The sequence below is a fragment of the Tamandua tetradactyla genome, chromosome 3, assembly GCF_023851605.1.
Source record: "Tamandua tetradactyla isolate mTamTet1 chromosome 3, mTamTet1.pri, whole genome shotgun sequence".
In the NCBI taxonomy this organism is placed as follows: Eukaryota; Metazoa; Chordata; class Mammalia; order Pilosa; family Myrmecophagidae; genus Tamandua; species Tamandua tetradactyla.
In genome coordinates, this window is record NC_135329.1 from 210,092,452 (window position 1) to 210,114,676 (window position 22,225).

At 40.1% G+C, this 22,225-nt stretch overlaps 1 long non-coding RNA gene and 1 pseudogene across 2 annotated transcripts in view; one reads left to right on the forward strand and one right to left on the reverse strand.

Annotated features, from left to right (window-relative positions):
* Nucleotides 1-22,225, reverse strand: part of LOC143678263 (uncharacterized) — a 338,248-nt gene that overhangs the window by 9,830 nt on the left and 306,193 nt on the right. The gene's annotated exons all lie outside the window — the stretch shown is intronic.
* Nucleotides 12,364-15,574, forward strand: LOC143676865 (UDP-glucuronosyltransferase 1A6 pseudogene; annotated as a pseudogene).

Genomic DNA, 22,225 nt, shown 5'->3' on the forward strand with positions numbered 1-22,225 from the left:
TCCTCCTCCTTCTTCCTTGTCCTCCTCCTCCTTTCCCCCTCTTCCTCCACCTTGTCCTTTTCTTCGTATGCTCCAGAAATACTGGGAAATGAGGGGGTGACCTCAGTCCCATGCAAGCTTCACTAACCTTATAACCACCTGCCAAAGGAGGATAAGTGGTTAGGGAAAGACAAGGTGTTCTAAATACCAGTGTCAGTTTTAATGACCATCTGTCTATCTCAGAAGAACAAATGTGGGCCATTTTTATTAAGCAACCATAACAGCAACAGCAATAATAACAACCAGCAATCAGAACGTAAGGGCCCAAGTCTTAAGCCTTGTACCTAAGTCACAATACATACATACACACATGCATACATGCATACAGAATTGTTGCCTATTCTTTAACGTCTACCAAGTATTCTGCTGTTCACATTATCTTCAGGTTTAATCCCCACAACGACCTTATGGGAGTGGCCCAAAGTCACACACTTATGGAAAATGCCCAATCCCACCATTCTGATGCCACCAGAGGGACTCGGCACTACTCTCGAGGACTCACGCTACTTTAAGGTTGGAGCCCTTTCGAGGCTGTGGTAGAAATAGCCCATGGATATTACATGTTGAACCATGTGTATCTGTGGAATGCACAATCTCAACATGCACCTTTGACTATAAATGCAGTATTTGTTTAGACGAAGTTGTGACCCAGTTTTCTGTGGAGAAGAGCAGAAATGGTTCACATTCCATTGTTTGTAAAGTTACCTGCTGTTTACTTTCTTTATTTTTTGCTACACTCGTTTTGTTTGTATTTAAGTGTTTTAGGCAACCTAAGAATAAATGAACAAGTAATGACACAGTAAAAATGTGTTTCTTGATATTTATTACTTCATGTATATCAAGCACAGCAGTAAAATAAAAAACCCATGCATTTAACTTTTTAAACGTTTTTGCTTTTGCGATTTTTTTTTTGATACTTGCCTAATGTGCATGTGCTGTAAAAATAGTTAACAGGGAAGTAACTTGATGATGGCTAGCTTTGTTTAATGTCTTATGAAATGTTCATGAACAATTCCAGCACGCTTGTTAAGAAGATGTATATTAAAGTTGATTAAGTGGAGTAAAAGTTTTATGAATCGACTTTTCAACTACTTTCTCTACAGCTTTTCATGTAAATTAGTCTTTTGGTTCTGAAACTTCTCTAAAAGAAATTGTACATTTCTGGAAATTTATTCCATATTCCCTTTTGGTAGCTAATGAGCTTTTACCAAGTTTAATAAGAAGTTTATCATAATGACAGAAATATTACTCATATAACTACTGTTCCCAGCCATGTCCCATTTTCCTTTCCCCCTCTCCTCCCCTCCCTTCCTCCCAAATCAATTTCTGTTGGAGAGGCCTGTCAATTGGATAACAGTCATGTGTTTCATTTAGGGTTTTGTTATATGACATATTCTAACTTAAGAAGCTAAAAGTCACAATGTTCTTGGCCATCATGATCTTGGGTAGCATTAACTATAAGTTTTGTGCTTCCACTTTGGTTTTTAAGCATTTCTTGATACTCTTGTAGCCTGCCTTTTATTTTGATCTTTATTCCTTCTATTTGTCAGGTGCACAGGATTACCCTCCTTTTTTTAGCCTTCTTCTGTCTCCTCACCACCCATCCCTACCTGGTAGCTGTGTACTTGGAAAAAGGCCTCATGGCCTTTCTGGCACCACCCAATATCTAAGATACCACCCTACTTCCTTTGCTTGCATCCCACAGCTATTTCCCTCGTCCTATTTACTGCAGCAAATCTCTCTTTAGTTTATGAGATGTGTTTATCTTTCACCAAGCCCTACCTATCTTGAATGGTCTGTGATTATCTGCCTTTATCTCTTCCTCTCTTCTCTAGATAATAATAGGTCTAAGTTATACCCAAAGCTCACCCTACAGACTATTTCCTCAGTACCTTGCATTAATAACCAAAGAAAAATACCTTTTTAAAAGAGGTGTATTTTTTTTCTTTTAGAATGTAAGCTCCTTAGTAACAGGGACAAGGTTTCCTGTACGCTCTATTTGTACCTAGTAATGCTGTTAATGCTTAATAAATATTGACGTTGGGGGAAAAAAGGCCCCATCCACAATAGGTCTGCTCCCGCAAGATTGGATTAGAAGAACATGGCTTTTCTGGGATACATAACAGTTTCAAACCAGTGCAGTTATGAAATCTATTCAGGGGGTTGACATCAGCATTAAAAGAAGAAGCTGATGGAAAGAATTAAAATAGAATTGGATAGAAAATATCAGAGTCAGGTAACGGGTGTTTTGAGGACCTTCCAGATACATGGATACATGTTTGTGCACTGAGTTGTCATGGCATCTGTAAATTATTACCATGGGTCCTGGCCCAAATAGTTGGAAAGCCACTGACTTCAACCTTGCACCAGCCTCCACACCCATTACTGCAATCTCTGCACAGTGTGGGCCAGTGGTTGCCAAGGTGGGAAGGATAAGACAATATTTTGGAATACTAGAATCAAATGAAGCCTGTACTTATGCTGATTAATTAGCAGTATTTAACAGCTTTTTGAGGTAAGCCAGCATACAGTAAAGCACACCCATATGAAGTGTACAATTTGATAGATTTTGACGTATGTCAACACTATGAAACCATAACCACCATCAAAATCACTAACCACTCCCCAAAGTTTCCTTGTGACCCCTTTATAATCCCCCCATCCTGCCTTCCCTATCACATTTTCTTCTCCACCGCTGCTCCCCCACTCCCTCCTCCCCAGGCAACCACTGATCTGCTTTTATAGATTAGTTTGCATTTTCTAGAATTATTATCTAGATTTAAATGGAATTATACAGTATGGGCTCTTTTTGTGTCCATCTTATTTTATTCAGCAAAATTATTTTGAGACTCACCCTGTGGTGGTGTGTCAATAATTCATTCCTTTTTATTGCTAAGAAGCGTTCATCAGCTGGATAGACCACAGTATGTTTATTCATTCACCTGTTGATGAACATTTGGGCTATTTCCAGTTTTTTATATTACAAATAAAAATGTAATGAGGGTGCACGGGTGGTTCGGTGGTAAAATGCTCACCTTCCGTGCAGGAAACCCAGAGCCCAAGTCCGATTCTGGGACCATGCGCCTAAAAAAAAAAAAAAAAAAAAAAAGATGTAATGAGTATTCATATACAGGTCTTTGTATGGAAGTATGCTTTCTTTTCTCTTAGTTAAATCCCAACGAGTGGTGTGCCTGGATAACATGGTAGGTGCATGCTTACGTTTTTAAGAAACTGCCAAACACCCGCCAAGTGGCTGTTAGCATGGTACCACTTCCCATCACTGTGGGAGAGGTCCAGCTGTTCCACATACAGGGCTGGGCGGTCTTTTAAGTTTTAGTCATTCTAATAGGGATGTAATTTAAGATGTGATTTTAATTTCCGAGTTGCTAACAACGTTGAGCATCTTTTCATATCTCTTTTTGCCATCTGTATATGTTTTTTAATGAAGTGTCTGTTCAAATGTTTGCTCATGTTTAATTGGTCTTTTGCTTTCTCATATTGAATTTTAAGAGTTATTTATGTGTTCTGGATTCAAATCCTTTATTTGATATATGCTTTGCAAATATTTTCTCCCAATATGTGACCTGACATTTTTTTCTGTTTTGTAATAGTTTGATTGTTAGCCAGATTGCAAAAATAGTATGAAGAATTCCCTTCTATATTGCATCCAATTTTCCCTTATTGTTAGATTACTATGGTATTGTTTTAGTTTCCTTGGCTGCTTAAAGCAGATCCAATAGAATGGTTCAGCTTAAGTATTGGAAATTTATCAGTTTACAGTTTTGAGGTGGAAAAAGTGTCCAAATCAAGCCATCATCAGGGTGTTGCTTTCTTCTTGAAGACCAGCTGCCCATGATCCTTGATTCCTCTGCCACATGACAAGGCACATGGAGGCATCTGCTGGTCTGTCCCGTTTCTTCCAGGTTTTGTAGCTTTCACTTTCTTGCTTCCAGATGTTCTCAGTCTACAGATGTGAACATTCCCATTATGAGTAGAGAGAGACTTTTGGGACAGGCTTGGCAGAAATGCTTGTCTCGTATTTTAGTCAAGTTGCTTCTCAAAAATGTAAGCTAATATGTGTCACATGCTTGCCAAGAACCAGGAGTTATCCTAGGTAGGCACTGTAATAGGCCTCATCTTCCAGATGATGAAACTGAGGCAAAATGAAATTGATTGTTTTCTCCAAGGTCATGCCCCTGGTAAGCAGAGGAGCCAGGGTTCAAACCCTGATATCCCTTTTAAAAATTCATATATAATTCTGATACCATGAAATACACCTTTTACAAGTTGTGCTGGTATGAAACTGCTGTGTACCCCAGAAAAACCATGTTCTTTTAATCCTGACCTAGTATTATAAGATGGGGTCTTTTTTAAAAAAAATTTATTTGTTAATTAAAAAAATTAACAAATGAAATAAAAATTAACATAGATATTCAGTAATTCACAATATCATCACTCAGTTGCATATTCATAATTTCTTAGAACATTTGCATTCATTCAGAAAAAGAAATAAAGACAATAGAAAAAGAAATAAAACGAAAACAGAAAAAAAAAGATCATACCCACCATATCCCTTACCCCTCGCTTTCACTGATCACTAGCATTTCAAACTAAATTTATTTTAACATTTGTTGCCCCTATTATTTATCTTTGTTTCATGTATTCTACTCATATGTTGACAAGGTAGATAAAAGGAGCATCAGATACAAGGTTTTCACAATCACACAGTCACATTGAGAAAGCTATATCATTATCCAATCATCATGAAGAAACATGGCTATAGAAACACAGCTCTACATCTTCAGGCAGTTCCCTCCAGCCTCTCCCTTACATCTTGAATAACAAAGTGATATCTACTCAATGCATAAGAATAACCTCCAGGATAACCTCTTGACTCTGTTTGGAATCTGTCAGCCATTGACACTTTGTCTCATTTCATTCTGCCCCCTTTGGTCAAGAAGGTTTTCTCAATCCCTTGATGCTGAGTCTCAGCTCATTCTAGGGTTTTTCTCAATCCCTTGATACTGAGTCTCAGCTCATTCCAGGATTTCTGTCCCACATTGCCAGGAAGGTCCACACCCCTGGGAGTCATGTCCCACGTAGACAGGGGGAGAGTGGTGAGTTTGCTTGTTGTGTTGGCTGGAGAGAGAGGCCACATCTGAGCAACAAAAGAGGCTCTCTTGGGCATGACTCTTAGGCCTAAATTTTAAGTAGACTTGACCTATCCTTTGTGGGGTTTAGTTTCATATGAACAAACCCCAAGACTGGGGGCTCAGCCTATAGCTTTGGTTGTCCAGACTGCTTGTGAGAATATCAAGAATTCGACTTCGGGAAGTTGAATTTCTCCCCGTTCTCACCATTCCCCGAAGGGGGCTTTGCAAATACATTTCCACTCACTGATTGAATCACTCTGGGATTCATCAGAGCATCACTTTGGGCAAACCAACAAAATCTCATGTCCTACCTGAGATTCCAAGTACTTATGGTGTTCAATCAACTATCTACATAAGTTATATTAGGAAATGCACTAGTCAAAATATAAATTTTGTACCAAATAAACATTTTTTGCTTTAGTCTTACACATAAGGTAACATTTTAAAATATTAATTACCGTCTATTTTCAGCACCCTGCAGTAATGACATTCCTTTGTTCTTCCTCATGCAAAAACATTTTTAAAATTTTTACATTTAGTCTCTATTATTATACACTCTAGGTATTCCTAGATTATATCATCTCAATCTTTAACATCCATCTTTCTTTCTGATTTCATTTATGCCCCCAGCCTTCCTCCCTCTATCATTCTCACATGCAGCTTCATTCAGTGTTTTAAAAAAATTGTATTACAGTTAGGTATTGTGCTGTCCATTTCTGAGTTTTTATATTCAGTCTTGTTGCACAGTCTGTATCCCTTTAGCTCCATTTACGCAATGTCTTACCCTATTTCTGTCTCCTGACGGTCTCTGTTACCAACAAAATATTCCAAGTTTATTCACTAATGTCAGTTCATATCAGTGAGACCATACAGTATTTATCCTTTTGTTTTTGGCTAGTCTCACAGCATAATGTTCTCAAGGTCCATCCATGTTGTTACATACTTCATAACTTTATTCTGTCTTAAAGCTGCATAATATTCCATCGCATGTATATACCACAATTTGTTTAGCCACTCATCTGTTGATGGACATTTTGGCTGTTTCCATCTCTTTGCAATTGTAAATAATGCTGCTATAAACATTGGTGTGCAAATGTCCGTTTGTGTCTTTGCCCTTATGTCCTTTGAGTAGATACCTGCAAAGGTATTGCCGAGTCATATGGCAATTCTATATTCAGCTTTTTGAGGAACCGCCAAACTGCCTTCCACAGTGGTTGCACCATTTGACATTCCCACCAACAGTGGATAAGTGTGCCTCTTTCTCCGCATCCTCTCCAGCACTTGTCATTTTCTGTTTTGTTGATAATGGCCATTCTGGTGGGTGTGAGATGATATCTCATTGTGGTTTTGATTTGCATTTCTCTAATGGCCAGGGACATTGAGCATCTCTTCATGTGCCTTTTGGCCATTTGTATTTCCTCTTCTGATAGGTGTCTGTTCAAGTCTTTTTCCCATTTTGTAATTGGGTTGGCTGTCTTTTTGTTGTTGAGTTGGACAATCTCTTTATAAATTCTGGATACTAGATCTTTATCTGATATGTCATTTCCAAATATTGTCTCCCATTTTGTAGGCTGTCTTTCTACTTTCTTGATGAAGCTCTTTGATGCACAAAAGTGTTTAATTTTGAGGAGCTCCCATTTATTTATTTCCTTCTTCAGTGCTCTTGCTTTAGGTTTAAGGTCCATAAAACCGCCTCCAATTGTAAGTTTCATAAGATATCTCCCTATATTTTCCTCTAACTGTTTTATAGTCTTAGACCTAATGTTTAGATCTTTGATCCATTTTGAGTTAACTTTTGTATAGGGTGTGAGAGATGGGTCTTCTTTCATTCTTTTGCATATGGATATCCAGTTCTCTAGGCACCATTTATTGAAGAGACTGTTCTGTCCCAGGTGAGTTGGCTTGACTGCCTTATCAAAGATCAGTTGTCCATAGATAAGAGGGTCTATATCTGAACACTCTATTTGATTCCGTTGGTCAATATATCTATCTTTATCCCAGTACCATGCTGTTTTGACCACTGTGGCTTCATAATATGCCTTAAAGTCAGGCAGCGTGAGACCTCCAGCTTCGTTTTTTTTCCTCAGGATACTTTTAGCAAGTTGGGGCTCCCTGCCCTTCCAGATAAATTTGGTTATTGGTTTTTCTATTTCTGAAAAGTAAATTGCTGGGATCTTGATTGGTATTGCATTGAATCTGTAAATCAATTTAGGTAGAATTGACATCTTAACTATATTTAGTCTTCCAATCCATGAACACGGTATGCCCTTCCATCTATTAAGGTCTTCTGTGATTTCTTTTAACAGTTTCTTGTAATTTTCTTTGTATTGGTCTTTTGTCTCTTTAGTTAAATTTATTCCTAAATATTTTATTCTTTTGGTTGCAATTGTAAATGGAATTCGTTTCTTGATTTCCCCTCAGGTTATTCATTACTAGTGTATAGAAACATTACGATTTTTTAGTGTTGATCTTGTAAGCTGCCACTTTGTTGTACTCATTTATTAGCTCTAGTAGTTTTGCTGTGGATTTTTCAATATATAGTATCAATGCATCTGCAAACATTGAGAGCTTTACTTCTTCCTTTCCAATTTTGATGCCTTGTATTTCTTTTTCTTGTCTAATTGCTCTGGCTAGAACTTCCAACACAATGTTGAATAACAGTGGTGATAGTGGACATCCTTGTCTTGTTCCTGATCTTAGGGGGAAAGTTTTCAATTTTTCCCCATTGAGGATGATATTAGCTGTGGGTTTTTCATATATTCCCTCTATCATTTTAAGGAAGTTCCCTTGTATTCCTATCCTTTGAAGTGTTTTCAACAGGAAAAGATGTTGAATTTTGTCGAATGCCTTCTCTGCATCAATCGAGATAATCATGTGATTTTTCTGCTTTGATTTGTTGATATGGTGTATTACATTAATTGATTTTCTCATGTTGAACCATCCTTGCATACCTGGAATGAATCCTACTTGGTCATGATGTATAATTCTTTTAATGTGTTCCTGGATTTGATATGCTAGAATTTTGTTGAGGATTTTTGCATCTATATTCATTACATAGATTGGTCTGTAATTTTCTTTTTTTGTAACATCTTTGTCTGGTTTTGGTATGAAGGTGTTGTTGGCTTCATAGAATGAATTAAGTAGCTTTCCCTCCTCTTCAATTTTTTTGAAGAGTTTGAGCAGGATTGGTACTAATTCTTTCTGGAATGTTTGGTAGAATTCACATGTGAAGCCGTCTGGTCCTGGACTTTTCTTTTTGGGAAGATTCTTAATGACTGATTCAATTTCTTTCCTTGTGATTGGTTTGTTGAGGTCGTCTATTTCTTCTTGAGTCAAATTTGGTTGTTCATGCCTTTCTAGGAACTTGTCCATTTCATCTACATTGTTGTATTTATTAGCATAAATTTGTTCATAGTATCCTGTTATTACTTCTTTTATTTCTGTAGGGTCAGTGGTTATGTCCCCTCTTCCATTTCTGATCTTATTTATTTGCATCCTCTCTCCTCTTTTTTTTTGTCAATCTTGCTAAGGGTTCATCAATCTTATTGATTTTCTCATAAGAACCAGCTTCCGGTTTTATTGAGTTTCTCAATTGTTTTCATGTTCTCAATTTCATTTATTTCTGCTCTAATCTTTGTTATTTCTTTCCTTTTGCTTGCTTTGGGGTTAGTTTGCTGCTCTTTCTCCAGTTCTTCCAAGTGGACAGTTAATTCCTGTATTTTTGCCCTTTCTTCTTTTTTGATATAGGCATTTAGGGCAATAAATTTCCCTCTTAGCACTGCCTTTGCTGCATCCCATAAGTTTTGATATGTTGTGTTTTCATTTTTGTTTGCCTCGAGATATTTACAATTTCTCTTGTAATTTCTTCCTTGACCCACTGGTTGTTTAAGAGTGTGTTGTTGAGCCTTCACATATTTGTGAATTTTTTGGTGCTTTGCCTATTATTGATTTCCAACTTCATTCCTTTATGATCTGAGAAAGTGTTTTGTATGATTTCAATCTTTTTAAATTTGTTGAGACTTGCTTTGTGACCCAGCATGTGGTCTGTCTTTGAGAATGATCCATGAGCACTTGAGAAAAAGGCATATCCTGCTGTTGTGGGGTATAATGTAAATGGAGAAAGAGCAGCAAACTAACCCCAGACTAACAGACTAAATGTCTGTTTAGTCTAGCTCATTTATTGTAATATTCAAATTCTCTGTTTCTTTATTGATCCTCTGTCTAGGTGTTCTGTCCATTGATGAGAGTGGGGAATTGAAGTCTCCAACTATTATGGTAGATGTGTCTATTTCTCTTTTCAGTGTTTTAGTGTTTGGCACATGTATTTTGGAGCATTCTGGTTCGGTCCATAAATGTTTATGATTGTTATGTCTTCATGCTGAATTGTTCTTTTTATTAGTACATGGTATCCTTCTTTGTCTCTTTTAACTGTTTTACATTTGAAGTCTAATTTGTTGGATATTAGTATAGGTACTCCTGCTCTTTTGTGATTGTTTTTGCATGAAATATCTTTTCCCAACCTTTCATTTCAATATATGTTTATCTTTGGGTCTAGGATGTGTTTCCTATAGACATCATATAGATGGGTCCTGTTTTTTAATCCATTATGCAGTCTATGTCTTTTTATTGGGGAGTTCAATCCATTAACATTTAGTCTTATTACTGTACAGGTAGTACTTTCTTCTACCATTTTGCCTTTTGGATTTTATGTGTCATATCTAATTTTCCTTCTTTCTACACTCTTCTCCACACCTCTTTCTTTTGTGTTTTCGATCTGTCTCTAGTGCTTCCTTTAGTATTTCTTGCAGAACTGGTGTCTTGGTCATAAATTCTCTCAGTGATTTTTTTGTCTGAAAATGTTGTAATTTCTCCCTCACTTTTGAAGGACAATTTTGCTGGATATAGAATTCTTGGTTGGCAGTTTTTCTCTTTTAGTAATTTAAATATATCATCCCACTGTCTTCTTGCCTCCATGGTTTCTGCTGAGAAATCTACGCATAGTCTTATTGGGTTTCCTTTGTATGTGAGCGATTGCTTTTCTCTTGCTGCTTTCAAGATCCTCTCTTTTTCTTTGACCTCTGACATTCTAATTAATAATTGTATTGGAGTACATCTATTTGGATCTATTCTCTTTGGTGTACGCTGCACTTCTTGGATCTGTAATTTTAAGTCTTTCATAAGAGTTGGGAAATTTTCAGTGATAATTTCCTTTATTAGTTTTTCTCCTCCTTTTCCCTTCCCTTCTCCTTCTGGGATACCCACAACGTGTATATTTGTGCACTTCATATTATCATTCAATTCTCTGAGTCCCTGCTCATATTTTTCCATTTTTTCCCCTATAGTTTCTGTTTCTTGTCAGATTTCAGATGTTCCATCCTCCATTTCACTAATCCTATCCTCTGCCTCTTGAAATCTACCATTGTAGGTTTCCATTGTTTTTTCATCTCTTGTACCGTGTCTTTCATTCCCATAAGTTTGGTGATTTTTTTTTTCAGACTTTCCATTTCTTCTTTTTGTTCATTCCTTGCCATCTTCATATCCTCCCTCAATTCATTGATTTGGTTTTTGATGAGGTTTTCCACATCTGTTCGTATATTCTGAATTACTGTTTCAGCTCCTGTATCTCATTTGAATTGCTGGTTTGTTCCTTTGACTGGGCCATATCTTCAATTTTCCTGGTGTGGTTTGTTATTTTTTGCTGGCATCTAGACATTTAATTACCTTAATTATTTTATTCTGGAGATTGCTTTCACTTCTCTTACCTACAGTTTTCTTGCTGGATGAATTTGTTGTCTGTCTGTTCTTTGACATTTAGTTCAGCTTTATCTGGACCGCTTGCTTAAGTTTTGTTTAACAGAGGAGAATTTTTCAGTTCTTGTTTTCTTGTTTCTTGCCCTGCTTGTATGGTGCCTTCCCCCACCCCCAACACTTAGGAGGGTGTATGTAGGTATTATAGACCCCTGCTGGGTTTTCCCAAACAAACTGGCCTCCTATCAGGGGAAGGAGTCACCTGCAATGGTTTTCCCTGAGGGTGAGACCCAGCAGGTTGAAAGACTTTCCTGTGAAGTCTCTGGGCTCTGTTTTTCTTATCCTGCGAAGTATGTGGTGCTTGTCTGCCTGCAGGTCCCACCAGCATAAGATGATGTGATACCTTTAACTTTGGCAGACTCTCCCTGCTGGGGCATGGTGAAGATGGAGGAGAGGTTGTAGGCTGGTTTTAATGGCTTCAAATTACCAAGCACTGGTTTCTGAATTCCTTGAGGGAGGGATTCCACCTGAGTTGGGCTTCACCCCTCCCCTGGGGAAGGCACAGGCTGGAAACAAGCCCTGAAAGGATTTGTTTCTGCCTATGCCTGGGTAGTTGCAGCCTGAAAAGTCCTGCCGCTTAATCCAGAGGCAACCAAGCCTTTGTAAAAACACAGCCACAAAAACCTCTGTTTCTTTTCTTTTTTTTCTCTTTCTTTTAGCCCAATGAGCGACCTCCGCTTTGACCAGGTTCACCTGAGCGGGGGGCCTATTTTTAGTAGTCAGAATGTGTTAATTAATGCCACAATTGGTGTTTGGTTGGACTCAGCCCCTACTGCTGTTAAAGTCTCTTTCCTTTTCTTCTTGGAAGCAGCCTGTGGGGAAGGGCGCCAGCTGCTGCGGCTTGGGGAACTCATGGTTCTGGGGAGGCTCACAGCCAGTCCAGCTGGCCCAGACTAGGGTACGCTGTGTGTCTGGTCACTGACGTGGCCCCAGGAGCTGTTCTGTACTGTTTCTGGTTATTTAGCAGTTTATCTGGAGGATGAACTAATATGTGCACATTGCTAAACTACCATCTTGGCCACACCCGTCAAGATGGGATCTTTTGATTGATTTGTTTCCATGGAGAGGTGAACCACCCAATCATGGCTGTGATTTTTTTATTTAATGGAGATGTGATGCCGCCCATTCAAAATGGGTCTTAATAGGTTTACTGTAGTCTTTATGAGAGCTCACAGAGAGAGAAACAGTTCAGAGCTGACACAGACACAGACATTTGGAGACTGAGACAGATCAACCCCTGGGTGCTAAGCAAGGACTTACAGAAATAGAACGTGAAGGGAAGAAATCTCCAGCCCTGGAAGATGCTAAGCTAAGAGATGAAACCCAGAATTTTGTCCTGGAGTGGCTAAATGACGGTCCTAAGATGCTTAGAGTGGAATCAGTGGATTCAGAAGTAGGAAGCAATGGAACTCAGAACAAGAACCTGCAGATGCCTCCCAGGTGCCTTCCCATGTGCCAGTCATGGGCCTTTCTTTAGAGTCAAGGTGTCTTTCTCTGAATACCTTAATTTGGACATGTTTAAGGCCTTAGAACTGTAAACTTTTAACTTAATAAATCCCCTTTATGAAAGATGATCCATTTCTGGTATATTGCATTCCAGCAGCTTTAGCAAACTAAAACACAAGTGTGCAATTTCATGTTTTGTAGTGTATTTACAAGGTGGTGCAGCCATCATCACTATTGAATTCCAGAACATTTTCACATGTGAAAGGAAATCCTATACTCATTAAGCAATCACTCCCTAATTCCTCCCTGCTGCCAGCCACTGGCAACCACTAATCTACTTACTGCCTCAATGGATTTGCCTGTTCTGGACATTTCATTTTGTGTTCTGGCTTCTTTCACATAACATATAATATTTTCAAGCATGAATCAGTACCTCATTCCTTTATACTCCTGAGGATGTTAATCTGTTCATGAGGTGATGGCAGGATGTAATAGGCTTTTCTGAATAATCTTGAGGACTGGTAGGGAATTGATACCCACGTTTGGGGATAAGCCCACCCTGGGCCTTGTCCCTTTGAAAAGAAGGGATTTGGGTAGGGGACCTTATCTACAGAGATAGAGGGGGAGGGGAGCTTACAGTTAGGTCACTGAAGGTGTTCCTGATTCACCACATGTCAAGGGACACGTGACATTGAGCCTTAATTTTAGACCACACACCACCCTAAAGATAACCCTAGTACTACAGCAACGTGCTGGGATCCCTTTATTATCTCCCCATCCTGTCACTGGTAGCATGCCAGGTTCTTCATCCATTTGTCCAGTGTAGAGCATCAGACCACAGCCACACACACACACTAATGCTTACAAACAGAGGCCCATCAACTTCATAAGGAGAAAGAGAAATGATTTTAACTCCCTATTAATTTGCAGGGCTTCTTTCTCACTCAAAGTGGCATGAGTCCCTTTCCTTCATCTCCTGCCTCTGTTTTATGTCCTTTTGGGCCTTTGGGGACAAGCAGAGGACCCATAGCTGAGCCATGGGTTCTTTACTGGTCTCCTATTTAGCTCCAAAAGACCAGGGCAGAGTTTTGGATGTCAGGGCCCAGGCAAAGGTCTTTATCTGAGTGGTGTCCCTAAGGAAGACTTGCAGGTTTCTGCCACCTCCTGGTTCCCCTGGTCCTGCAGCTGGCTTAGGCCATGCTCTCTCCCAAGGCCCTGACCACAGAGCCCTCCCTAGGCTCTCCAAGCCCTGGGGGGTGGCACAGCACTGGGCTCCCTCTGCCACTTGCCAGGGTCTTGTTGCTGTCTAGATGCCATCCCCCTCCTGTCCGGTCCTCGTAAGTAGAAATCCCTGCTGGTGCCTGTCCTCCTGGGAAGCTGTGCCCAGCTGGGGCTGAGCAGAGTCTTTGCATGCCCTTGAACAATGCGTTTGGATATTGGCTGCAATCCTGGGGCGAGTCCTATACTCGGATGGAAATTTAACCAGGTTCCTGAACCTTTCTCCTTACTTTAGTCTCAGCACTCTACCTCCTGCTCGACTGGGTTGGTTTGGGCCTTGGGTGACGGTTCTGCTGTGTGTGACTATCACTGGGCAAATTGGTTCAGTAATTCTAGGAACCGCCTCTCACTTGGGCAGCCTGGTTTCCACACCCATCATCATCTTGTACCTCCATCAATAATACAGTGAGTATGCAGAACAGATTACTCTCCCAACCTTTTTAGGGAGTATAAACCATTAATGGATATCAGTATTACTTTCATTTGCGGCAGCATGGCCTTCCCTCTTTAGGCCTTGCAGGGAGTTCCTACTGGACTGTGCTGGTTTGAAAGGAAGTATGCCCCCTAAGAAAAGCCATGTTTTGATATAAATCCCATTTCATAAAGGTAGAATAATCCCTATTCAATACTGTATATTTGAAACTGTAATGAGATCATCTCCCTGGTTGATGTGATTTAGTCAAGAATGGTTTAGGGGATGACATATCTCCAGCCATTTGAGTAGGTCTTGATTAGTTTCTGAAATCCTATAAAAGAGGAAATATTTTGGAGAATGAGAGATTCAGAGAGAGCAGAGAATGCTGCAGCACCATGAAGCAGAGAGTCCACCAGCCAATGACCTTTGGAGATGAAGAAGGAAAACACCTCCAGGGGAGCTTCATGAAATAGGAAGCCAAGAGAGAAAGCTAGCAGATGACACTTTGTTCACCATGTGCCTTTCCAAGTTGAGAGAGAAGCCCTGACTGTGTTTGCCGTGTGCTGTCTCACTTGAGAGAGAAACACTGAACTTCATCGGCCTTCTTGAAACAAGGTATCTTTCCCCAGATGCATTTGATTGGACATTTCTATAGACTTGTTGTAATTGGGACATTTTCTCGGCCTTAGAACTGTAAACTAGCAACTCATTAAATTACCCCTTTTAGAAGCCATTCTGTTTTGGTGTATTGCATTGCAGCAGCTAGCAAACTCGAACATGGACTTTTCTTCTTAGTACTTTAGGCATGGTTGGAGGTGAGATTGTGCAGTTGTCCCTCAGGATGGAATCCACTGGCTCAGTATGAAGGAAGTGAGTGAGCGCCTTGGTGATTTTCCTGGTCCTGATATTCACCAGCTGTGAGAGCTTCCTAAAGGACTCCAACACCATGAGTTTCCTCAGGGAGAACACATTTGATGTCCTCTTCACAGACCCAGCCTTACCATGTGGGTGATCGTAACCAAGTACCTGGGCCTGCCCTCTGTGTTCCTCTTCAGTCCCATGCATTCTGGAGCACATGCTCAGCAGATGTCCCAACCCTGTGTCCTACATCCCCAGGTGTTATGCTCAGTTCTCAGACCAGATGACGTTTTCCAAGTGGGTGGCCAACTTCCTCTTGAATTTCTTAGATTTCACTATACTTTAACTTGTGTATATGAAGAACCAAAACCTGGTGTCAAATCTCCTCAAGAGAGATGTGTCCCTCCCCACCTTGTATTGGAAGGCCTCCATTTGGCTGCTAAGGTATGACTTTGTGTTCGAGTAGCCATCCATGGTTAACATGAAATTCATTAGAGGAATAAACTGCAAAGAGAGAGGAAATGTATCTCAGTTTGGCTTGTTTTTTTTTACTTTGATTTTTCTGTTCTTTAGGTGAGTAAAAATCATTCTTATATACGTTGGCTTTCCTCAGTCAATTGGCTCCTTCTGCTAACTCACATCTGGAAGAGTTCCTAAAGAAACATACATTCAAGCAGAGGTAGAATGCATACGCCATTCTTGGGTTAAAGGGGAGTTGTAATTCCTTAGGGCTGTTATAATAAAGTACCACAAACAAGAGATATTTATTGCCTCACAGTTCCAGAGGCTAGATGTCCAAACTGGGTTTGTCAACAGGTCCTTGCATCCTCTGGTGGCTGGCTGGCAGCCCATGACTCTCTTTGACTTGAGCCATAATTCAACTCTGCCCTTAAGTCTTCTCTTTCTATTTGTCTCCTAACTCTGTCTAATTTTCTTCTAACTCTAGGCGTATTGGTTTAGACCCATCTTAAAGCAGTTTGGCCTAATTTTAACTAATATCATCTTTGTAACAGTTTGAAGCTGTGGGTACCCCCAAAAAGATCATATTCTTTTAGTCCTTTCCAGTGGATATAGATCTATTGTGAGTGGGACCATTTGATTAGGTTTTACAATTGATGCGTGCTCCAGGTGAGTGTTAATCCTTTTACTGGAGGCCTTTATAAGAGGGCAGAACACATAGCGAAGATCAGAGAAACTCATAGAAAAGGAAAACTGAGAGATAAGGACACAGACAGACTTTAGAAAGGAAACCACCAAAGGCAGAAGTTGAAAGCAATACAACCTTGAAAAGGAAAGATCAGCAGACGTCACATCCAAAGTAGTTGAGGACCACCAGTAGCCGGTCTTCAGGGAGAACATATCGTCCCGTTGATGCCTTGGACATTTTCACAACCTCAGAACTGTAAACTTCTAAGTTAATAAATTCCCATTGTAAAAGCCAACCCACTTCTTGTATTTTGCATTCTGTCAGCTTTAGTAAATGAAAACAATCTTCAAAGACACTCTTTCTAAATAGGATCACATTTGAGGGACTGGGGATTAGGACTTGAGCATATCTTTTGGTGGGACACATTTCAAGGTATAGTGGGGGGTCTGTGTGAAATATGAGGCTGAGGTGACACAGAGACAGTTGGGTGAAAATGGCTGATGTGGGGCTACAGTAAGAAATTATGTTTAGTGAGGGCCTGGGGACAGTCATAGAACCTTAGAATGAGGCTTAGAAAGGTTCTAGTCCAAATCTCACACTTTCTTGTCAGGGAGATAAGGAGACCCAGAGCTGGGACCAAATCCATTCTCCCAATTTTGTCTCATACTTTTCCCCTAATCACTAAGTCAGGGGTCAGCAACTACAGCCCTGGGCCAAATTCCGACAGAGGCCTGTTTTGTATGCCCCAGACCTAAGAATGGCTTTTACATTTGTTAAGGGCTGTTAAAACAAACATACAAGACTTTTCGGATCCAAGATGGCGGCTTAGTAAGGTACATGCATCTTAGTTCCTCCGACCCCAAATCAACTAATAGGTGAACAGAAACAGTACAGAACAGCACCCGGGTCTACGACAGGGAATGGATACACAGCGTAACCCAGTCTGGACTGGCTAGTCTGACTGCGAGACTCGGCTGCGGTGAGAACCCCGAGTGGCACGCGATTTCCCAAGCAGCGGCAGCTGTGGCGGTCGGAGCTAATCCCTCCCTCCTTCCCGGGCCAGCTGAGAGTCTCGGAGAGGCAAGTTTCCCAAGCCAAGGCGACCGGCACCCCTCTTTTGCGGGCGGCTTCGAGTCTCGGCTTCGAGTCCGCGGCTACGAGTCTCGGATCAGAGGGCTATCCAAATCCTGGACTGGCTAGTCTGACTGCGAGACTCGGCTGCGGTGAGACCCCCGAGCGGCGCGCGATTTTCCGAGCAGCGGTAGCTGCGGCGGTCGGAGATACTCCCTCCCTCCTTCCCGGGCCGGCTGAGAGTATCAGAGAGGCAAGTTTCCCAAGCTGAGGCAACCGGCGCCCCTCTTTTGTGGGCGGCTTCGAGTCTCAGCTTCGAGTCCTCAGGTACGAGTCTTGGTTCAGAGGGCTATCCAAAGTCTGGACTGGCTAGTCTGACTGTGAGACTCGGCTGCGGTGAGACCCCCGAGCAACGCACGATTTCCCGAGCAGCAGCAGCTGCGGCGGTTGGAGCTACTTCCTCCCTCCTTCCCGGGCCGGCTGAGAGTCTCGGAGAGGCAAGTTTCCCAAGCCGAGGCGGCCAGCGCCCTCTTTTGCGAGCGGCTTCAAGTCTCGACTTTGAGTCCGCGGCTACGAGTTTCGGATCAGAGGGCTATCCAAGCCGTGGTGCCCCCCCACCCCCGCGGGAGTCTTCCTGGTCCAGTGGGGAATCCCCCAGGCCCGCTGCGGCCCGCGACCAGCCACAGGGTCCCCTCAAGCCACGGCAGCTGACGCCCCCACCACGTGCGGCCCCTGAACCAACGGAGAGAATTGGATCGGAAATCCCCAGGCCGCGGAGATCGGTGACCGGGGAGACCCATTCCAAACACTTGAGACAAACGTGTGCCAAGTGCGCCACCTACTGGGCAAGATAAGAAAAACAGATCCCAGAGATTTCACAGAAAAATCTTACAACCTTGCTGGGTCCAACACCCAGAGAAAGCTGAATAAATGCCCAGACGCCAGCAGCAGAAGATAAGTGTCCATGCTCAAAAGATTGAGAATATGACCCAGTCAAAGGAACAAACCGGTAGTTCAAATGAGATACAAGAGCTGAGACAACTAATGCTGAATATACGAACAGAAATGGAAAACCTCTTCAAAAATGAAATCGATAAATTGAGGGAGGACATGAAGAGGACATGGGCTGAGCATAAAGAAGAAATAGAAAAACTGAAAAAACAAATCTCAGAACTTATGGAAGTGAAGGATAAAGTAGCAAAGATGGAAAAAATAATGGATACCTACAATGATAGATTTAAAGAGACAGAAGATAGAATGAGTGATTTGGAGGATGGAACATCTGAATTCCAAAAAGAAACAGAAACTATCGGGAAAAGAATGGAAAAGTTTGAACAGGGCATCAGGGAACTCAAGGACAATATGAACCGCACAAATATACGTGTTGTGGGTGTCCCAGAAGGAGAAGAGAAGGGAAAAGGAGGAGAAAAACTAATGGAAGAAATTATCACTGAAAATTTCCCAACTCTTATGAAAGACCTAAAATTACAGATCCAAGAAGTGCAGCGCACCCCAAAGAGATTAGACCCAAATAGCCGTTCTCCAAGACACTTACTAGTTAGAATGTCAGAGGTCAAAGACAAAGAGAGGATCTTGAAAGCAGCAAGAGAAAAACAATCCATCACATACAAGGGAAACCCAATTAGACTATGTGTAGATTTCTCAGCAGAAACCATGGAAGCTAGAAGACAGTGGGATGATATATTTAAATTACTAAAAGAGAAAAACTGCCAACCAAGACTCCTATATCCAGCAAAATTATCCTTCAAAAATGAGGGAGAAATTAAAACATTCTCAGACAAAAAGTCACTGAGTGAATTTGTGACCAAGAGACCAGCTCTGCAAGAAATACTAAAGGGAGCACTAGAGTCAGATACAAAAAGACAGAAGAGAGAGGTATGGAGAAGAGTGTAGAAAGAAGGAAAATCAGATATGATATATATAATACAAAAGGCAAAATGTTAGAGGAAAATATTATCCAAACAGTAATAACACTAAATGTCAATGGACTGAATTCCCCAATCAAAAGACATAGATTGGCAGAATGGATTAAAAAACAGGATCCTTCTATATGCTGTCTACAGGAAGCACATCTTAGACCCAAAGATAAACATAGGTTGAAAGTGAAAGGTTGGGAAAAGATATTTCATGCAAATAACAGCCAGAAAAGAGCAGGAGTGGCTATACTAATATCCAACAAATTAGACTTCAAATGTAAAACAGTTAAAAGAGACAAAGAAGGACACTATATACTAATAAAAGGAACAATTAAACAAGAAGACATAACAATCATAAATATTTATGCACCGAACCAGAATGCCCCAAAATACATGAGGAATACACTGCAAACATTGAAAGGGAAATAGACTCATATACCATAATAGTTGGAGACTTCAATTCCCCACTCTCATCAATGGACAGAACATCTAGACAGAGGATCAATAAAGAAATAGAGAATCTGAATATTACTATAAATGAGCTAGACTTAACAGACATTTATAGGACATTACATCCCACAACAGCAGGATACACCTTTTTCTCAAGTGCTCATGGATCATTCTCAATGATAGACCATATGCTGGGTCACAAAACAAGCCTTAACAAATTTAAAAAGATTGAAATCATACACAACACTTTCTCGGATCATAAAGGAATGAAGTTGGAAATCAATAATAGGTGGAGTGCCAGAAAATTCACAAATACCTGGAGGCTCAACAACACACTCCTAAACAATGAGTGGGTCAAAGAAGAAATTGCTAGAGAAATTAGCAAATACCTCGAGGCGAATGAAAACGAAAACACAGCATATCAAAACTTATGGGATGCAGCAAAGGCAGTGGTAAGAGGGAAATTTATTGCTTTAAATGCCTATATCAGAAAAGAAGAAAAGGCAAAAATTCAGGAATTAACTATCCATTTGGAAGAACTGGAGAAAGAACAGCAAGCTAACCCCAAAGCAAGCAAAAGGAAAGAAATAAGAAAGATTAGAGCACAAATAAATGAAATTGAAAACATGAAAACAATAGAGAAAATCAATAAGGCCAGAAGTTGGTTCTATGAGAAAATCAATAAGATTGATGGGCCCTTAGCAAGATTGACAAAAAGAAGAAGAGAGAGGATGCAAATAAATAAGATCAGAAATGGAAGAGGAGACATAACTACTGACCTCACAGAAATAAAGGAGTTAATAACAGGATACTATGAACAACTTTACGCTAATAAATACAACAATTTAGAGGAAATGGATGGGTTCCTGGAAAGACATGAACAACCAACTTTGACTCAAGAAGACATAGATGACCTCAACAAACCAATCACAAGTAAAGAAATTGAATCAGTCATTCAAAAGCTTCCTAAAAAGAAAAGTCCAGGACCAGACGGCTTCACATGTGAATTCTATCAAACATTCCAGAAAGAATTAGTACCAACTGTCCTCAAACTCTTCAAAAAAATCGAAGCGGAGGGAAAACTACCTAATTCATTCTATGAAGCCAACATTACCCTCATACCAAAACCAGGCGAAGATATTACAAGAAAAGAAAACTACAGGCCGATCTCTCTAATGAATATAGATGCAAAAATCCTCAATAAAATTCTAGCAAATCGTATCCAACAACACATTAAAAGAATTATTCATCATGACCAAATAGGATTCATCCCAGGTATGCAAGGATGGTTCAACATAAGAAAATCAATTAATGTAATACACCATATCAACAAATCAAAGCAGAAAAATCACATGATCATCTCAATTGATGCAGAGAAGGCATTTGACAAGATTCAACATCCTTTCCTGTTGAAAACACTTCAAAAGATAGGAATACAAGGGAACTTCCTTAAAATGATAGAGGGAATATATGAAAAACCCACAGCTAATATCATCCTCAATGGGGAAAAATTGAAAACTTTCCCCCTAAGATCAGGAACAAGACAAGGATGTCCACTATCACCACTATTATTCAACATTGTGTTGGAGGTTCTAGCCAGAGCAATTAGACAAGAAAAAGAAATACAAGGCATCAAAATTGGAAAGGAAGAAGTAAAACTATCACTGTTTGCAGACGATATGATACTATATGTCGAAAACCCGGAAAAATCCACAACAAAACTACTAGAGCTAATAAATGAGTACAGCAAAGTAGCAGGTTACAAGATCAACATTCAAAAATCTGTAGCATTTCTATACACTAGCAATGAACAAGCGGAGGGGGAAATCAAGAAATGAATCCCATTTACAATTGCAACTAAAAGAATAAAATACCTAGGAATAAATTTAACTAAAGACACAAAAAACCTATATAAAGAAAACTACAAAAAACTGGTAAAAGAAATCACAGAAGACCTAAACAGATGGAAGGGCATACCGTGTTCATGGATTGGAAGACTAAATATAGTTAAGATGTCAATCCTACCTAAATTGATTTACAGATTCAATGCAATACCAATCAAAATCCCAACAACTTATTTTTCAGAAATAGAAAAACCAATAAGCAAATTTATCTGGAAGGGCAGGGTGCCCCAAATTGCTAAAAACATCTTGAGGAAAAAAAACAAAGCTGGAGGTCTTGCACTGCCTGACTTTAAGGCATATTATGAAGCCACAGTGGTCAAAACAGCATGGTATTGGCATAAAGATAGATATATCAACCAATGGAATTGAATAGAGTGCTCAGATATAGAACCTCTCATCTATGGACATTTGATCTTTGATAAGGCAGTCAAGCCAACTCACCTGGGACAGAACAGTCTCTTCAATAAATGGAGCCTAGAGAACTGGATATCCATATGCAAAAGAATGAAAGAAGACCCATATCTCACACCCTATGCAAAAGTTAACTCAAAATGGATCAAAGATCTAAACATTAGGTCTAAGACCATAAAAAAGTTAGAGGAAAATGTAGGGAGATATCTTATGAATCTTACAATTGGAAGCGGTTTTATGGACCTTACATCTAAAGCAAGAGCACTGAAGAAGGAAATAAATAAATGGGAACTCCTCAAAATTAAACA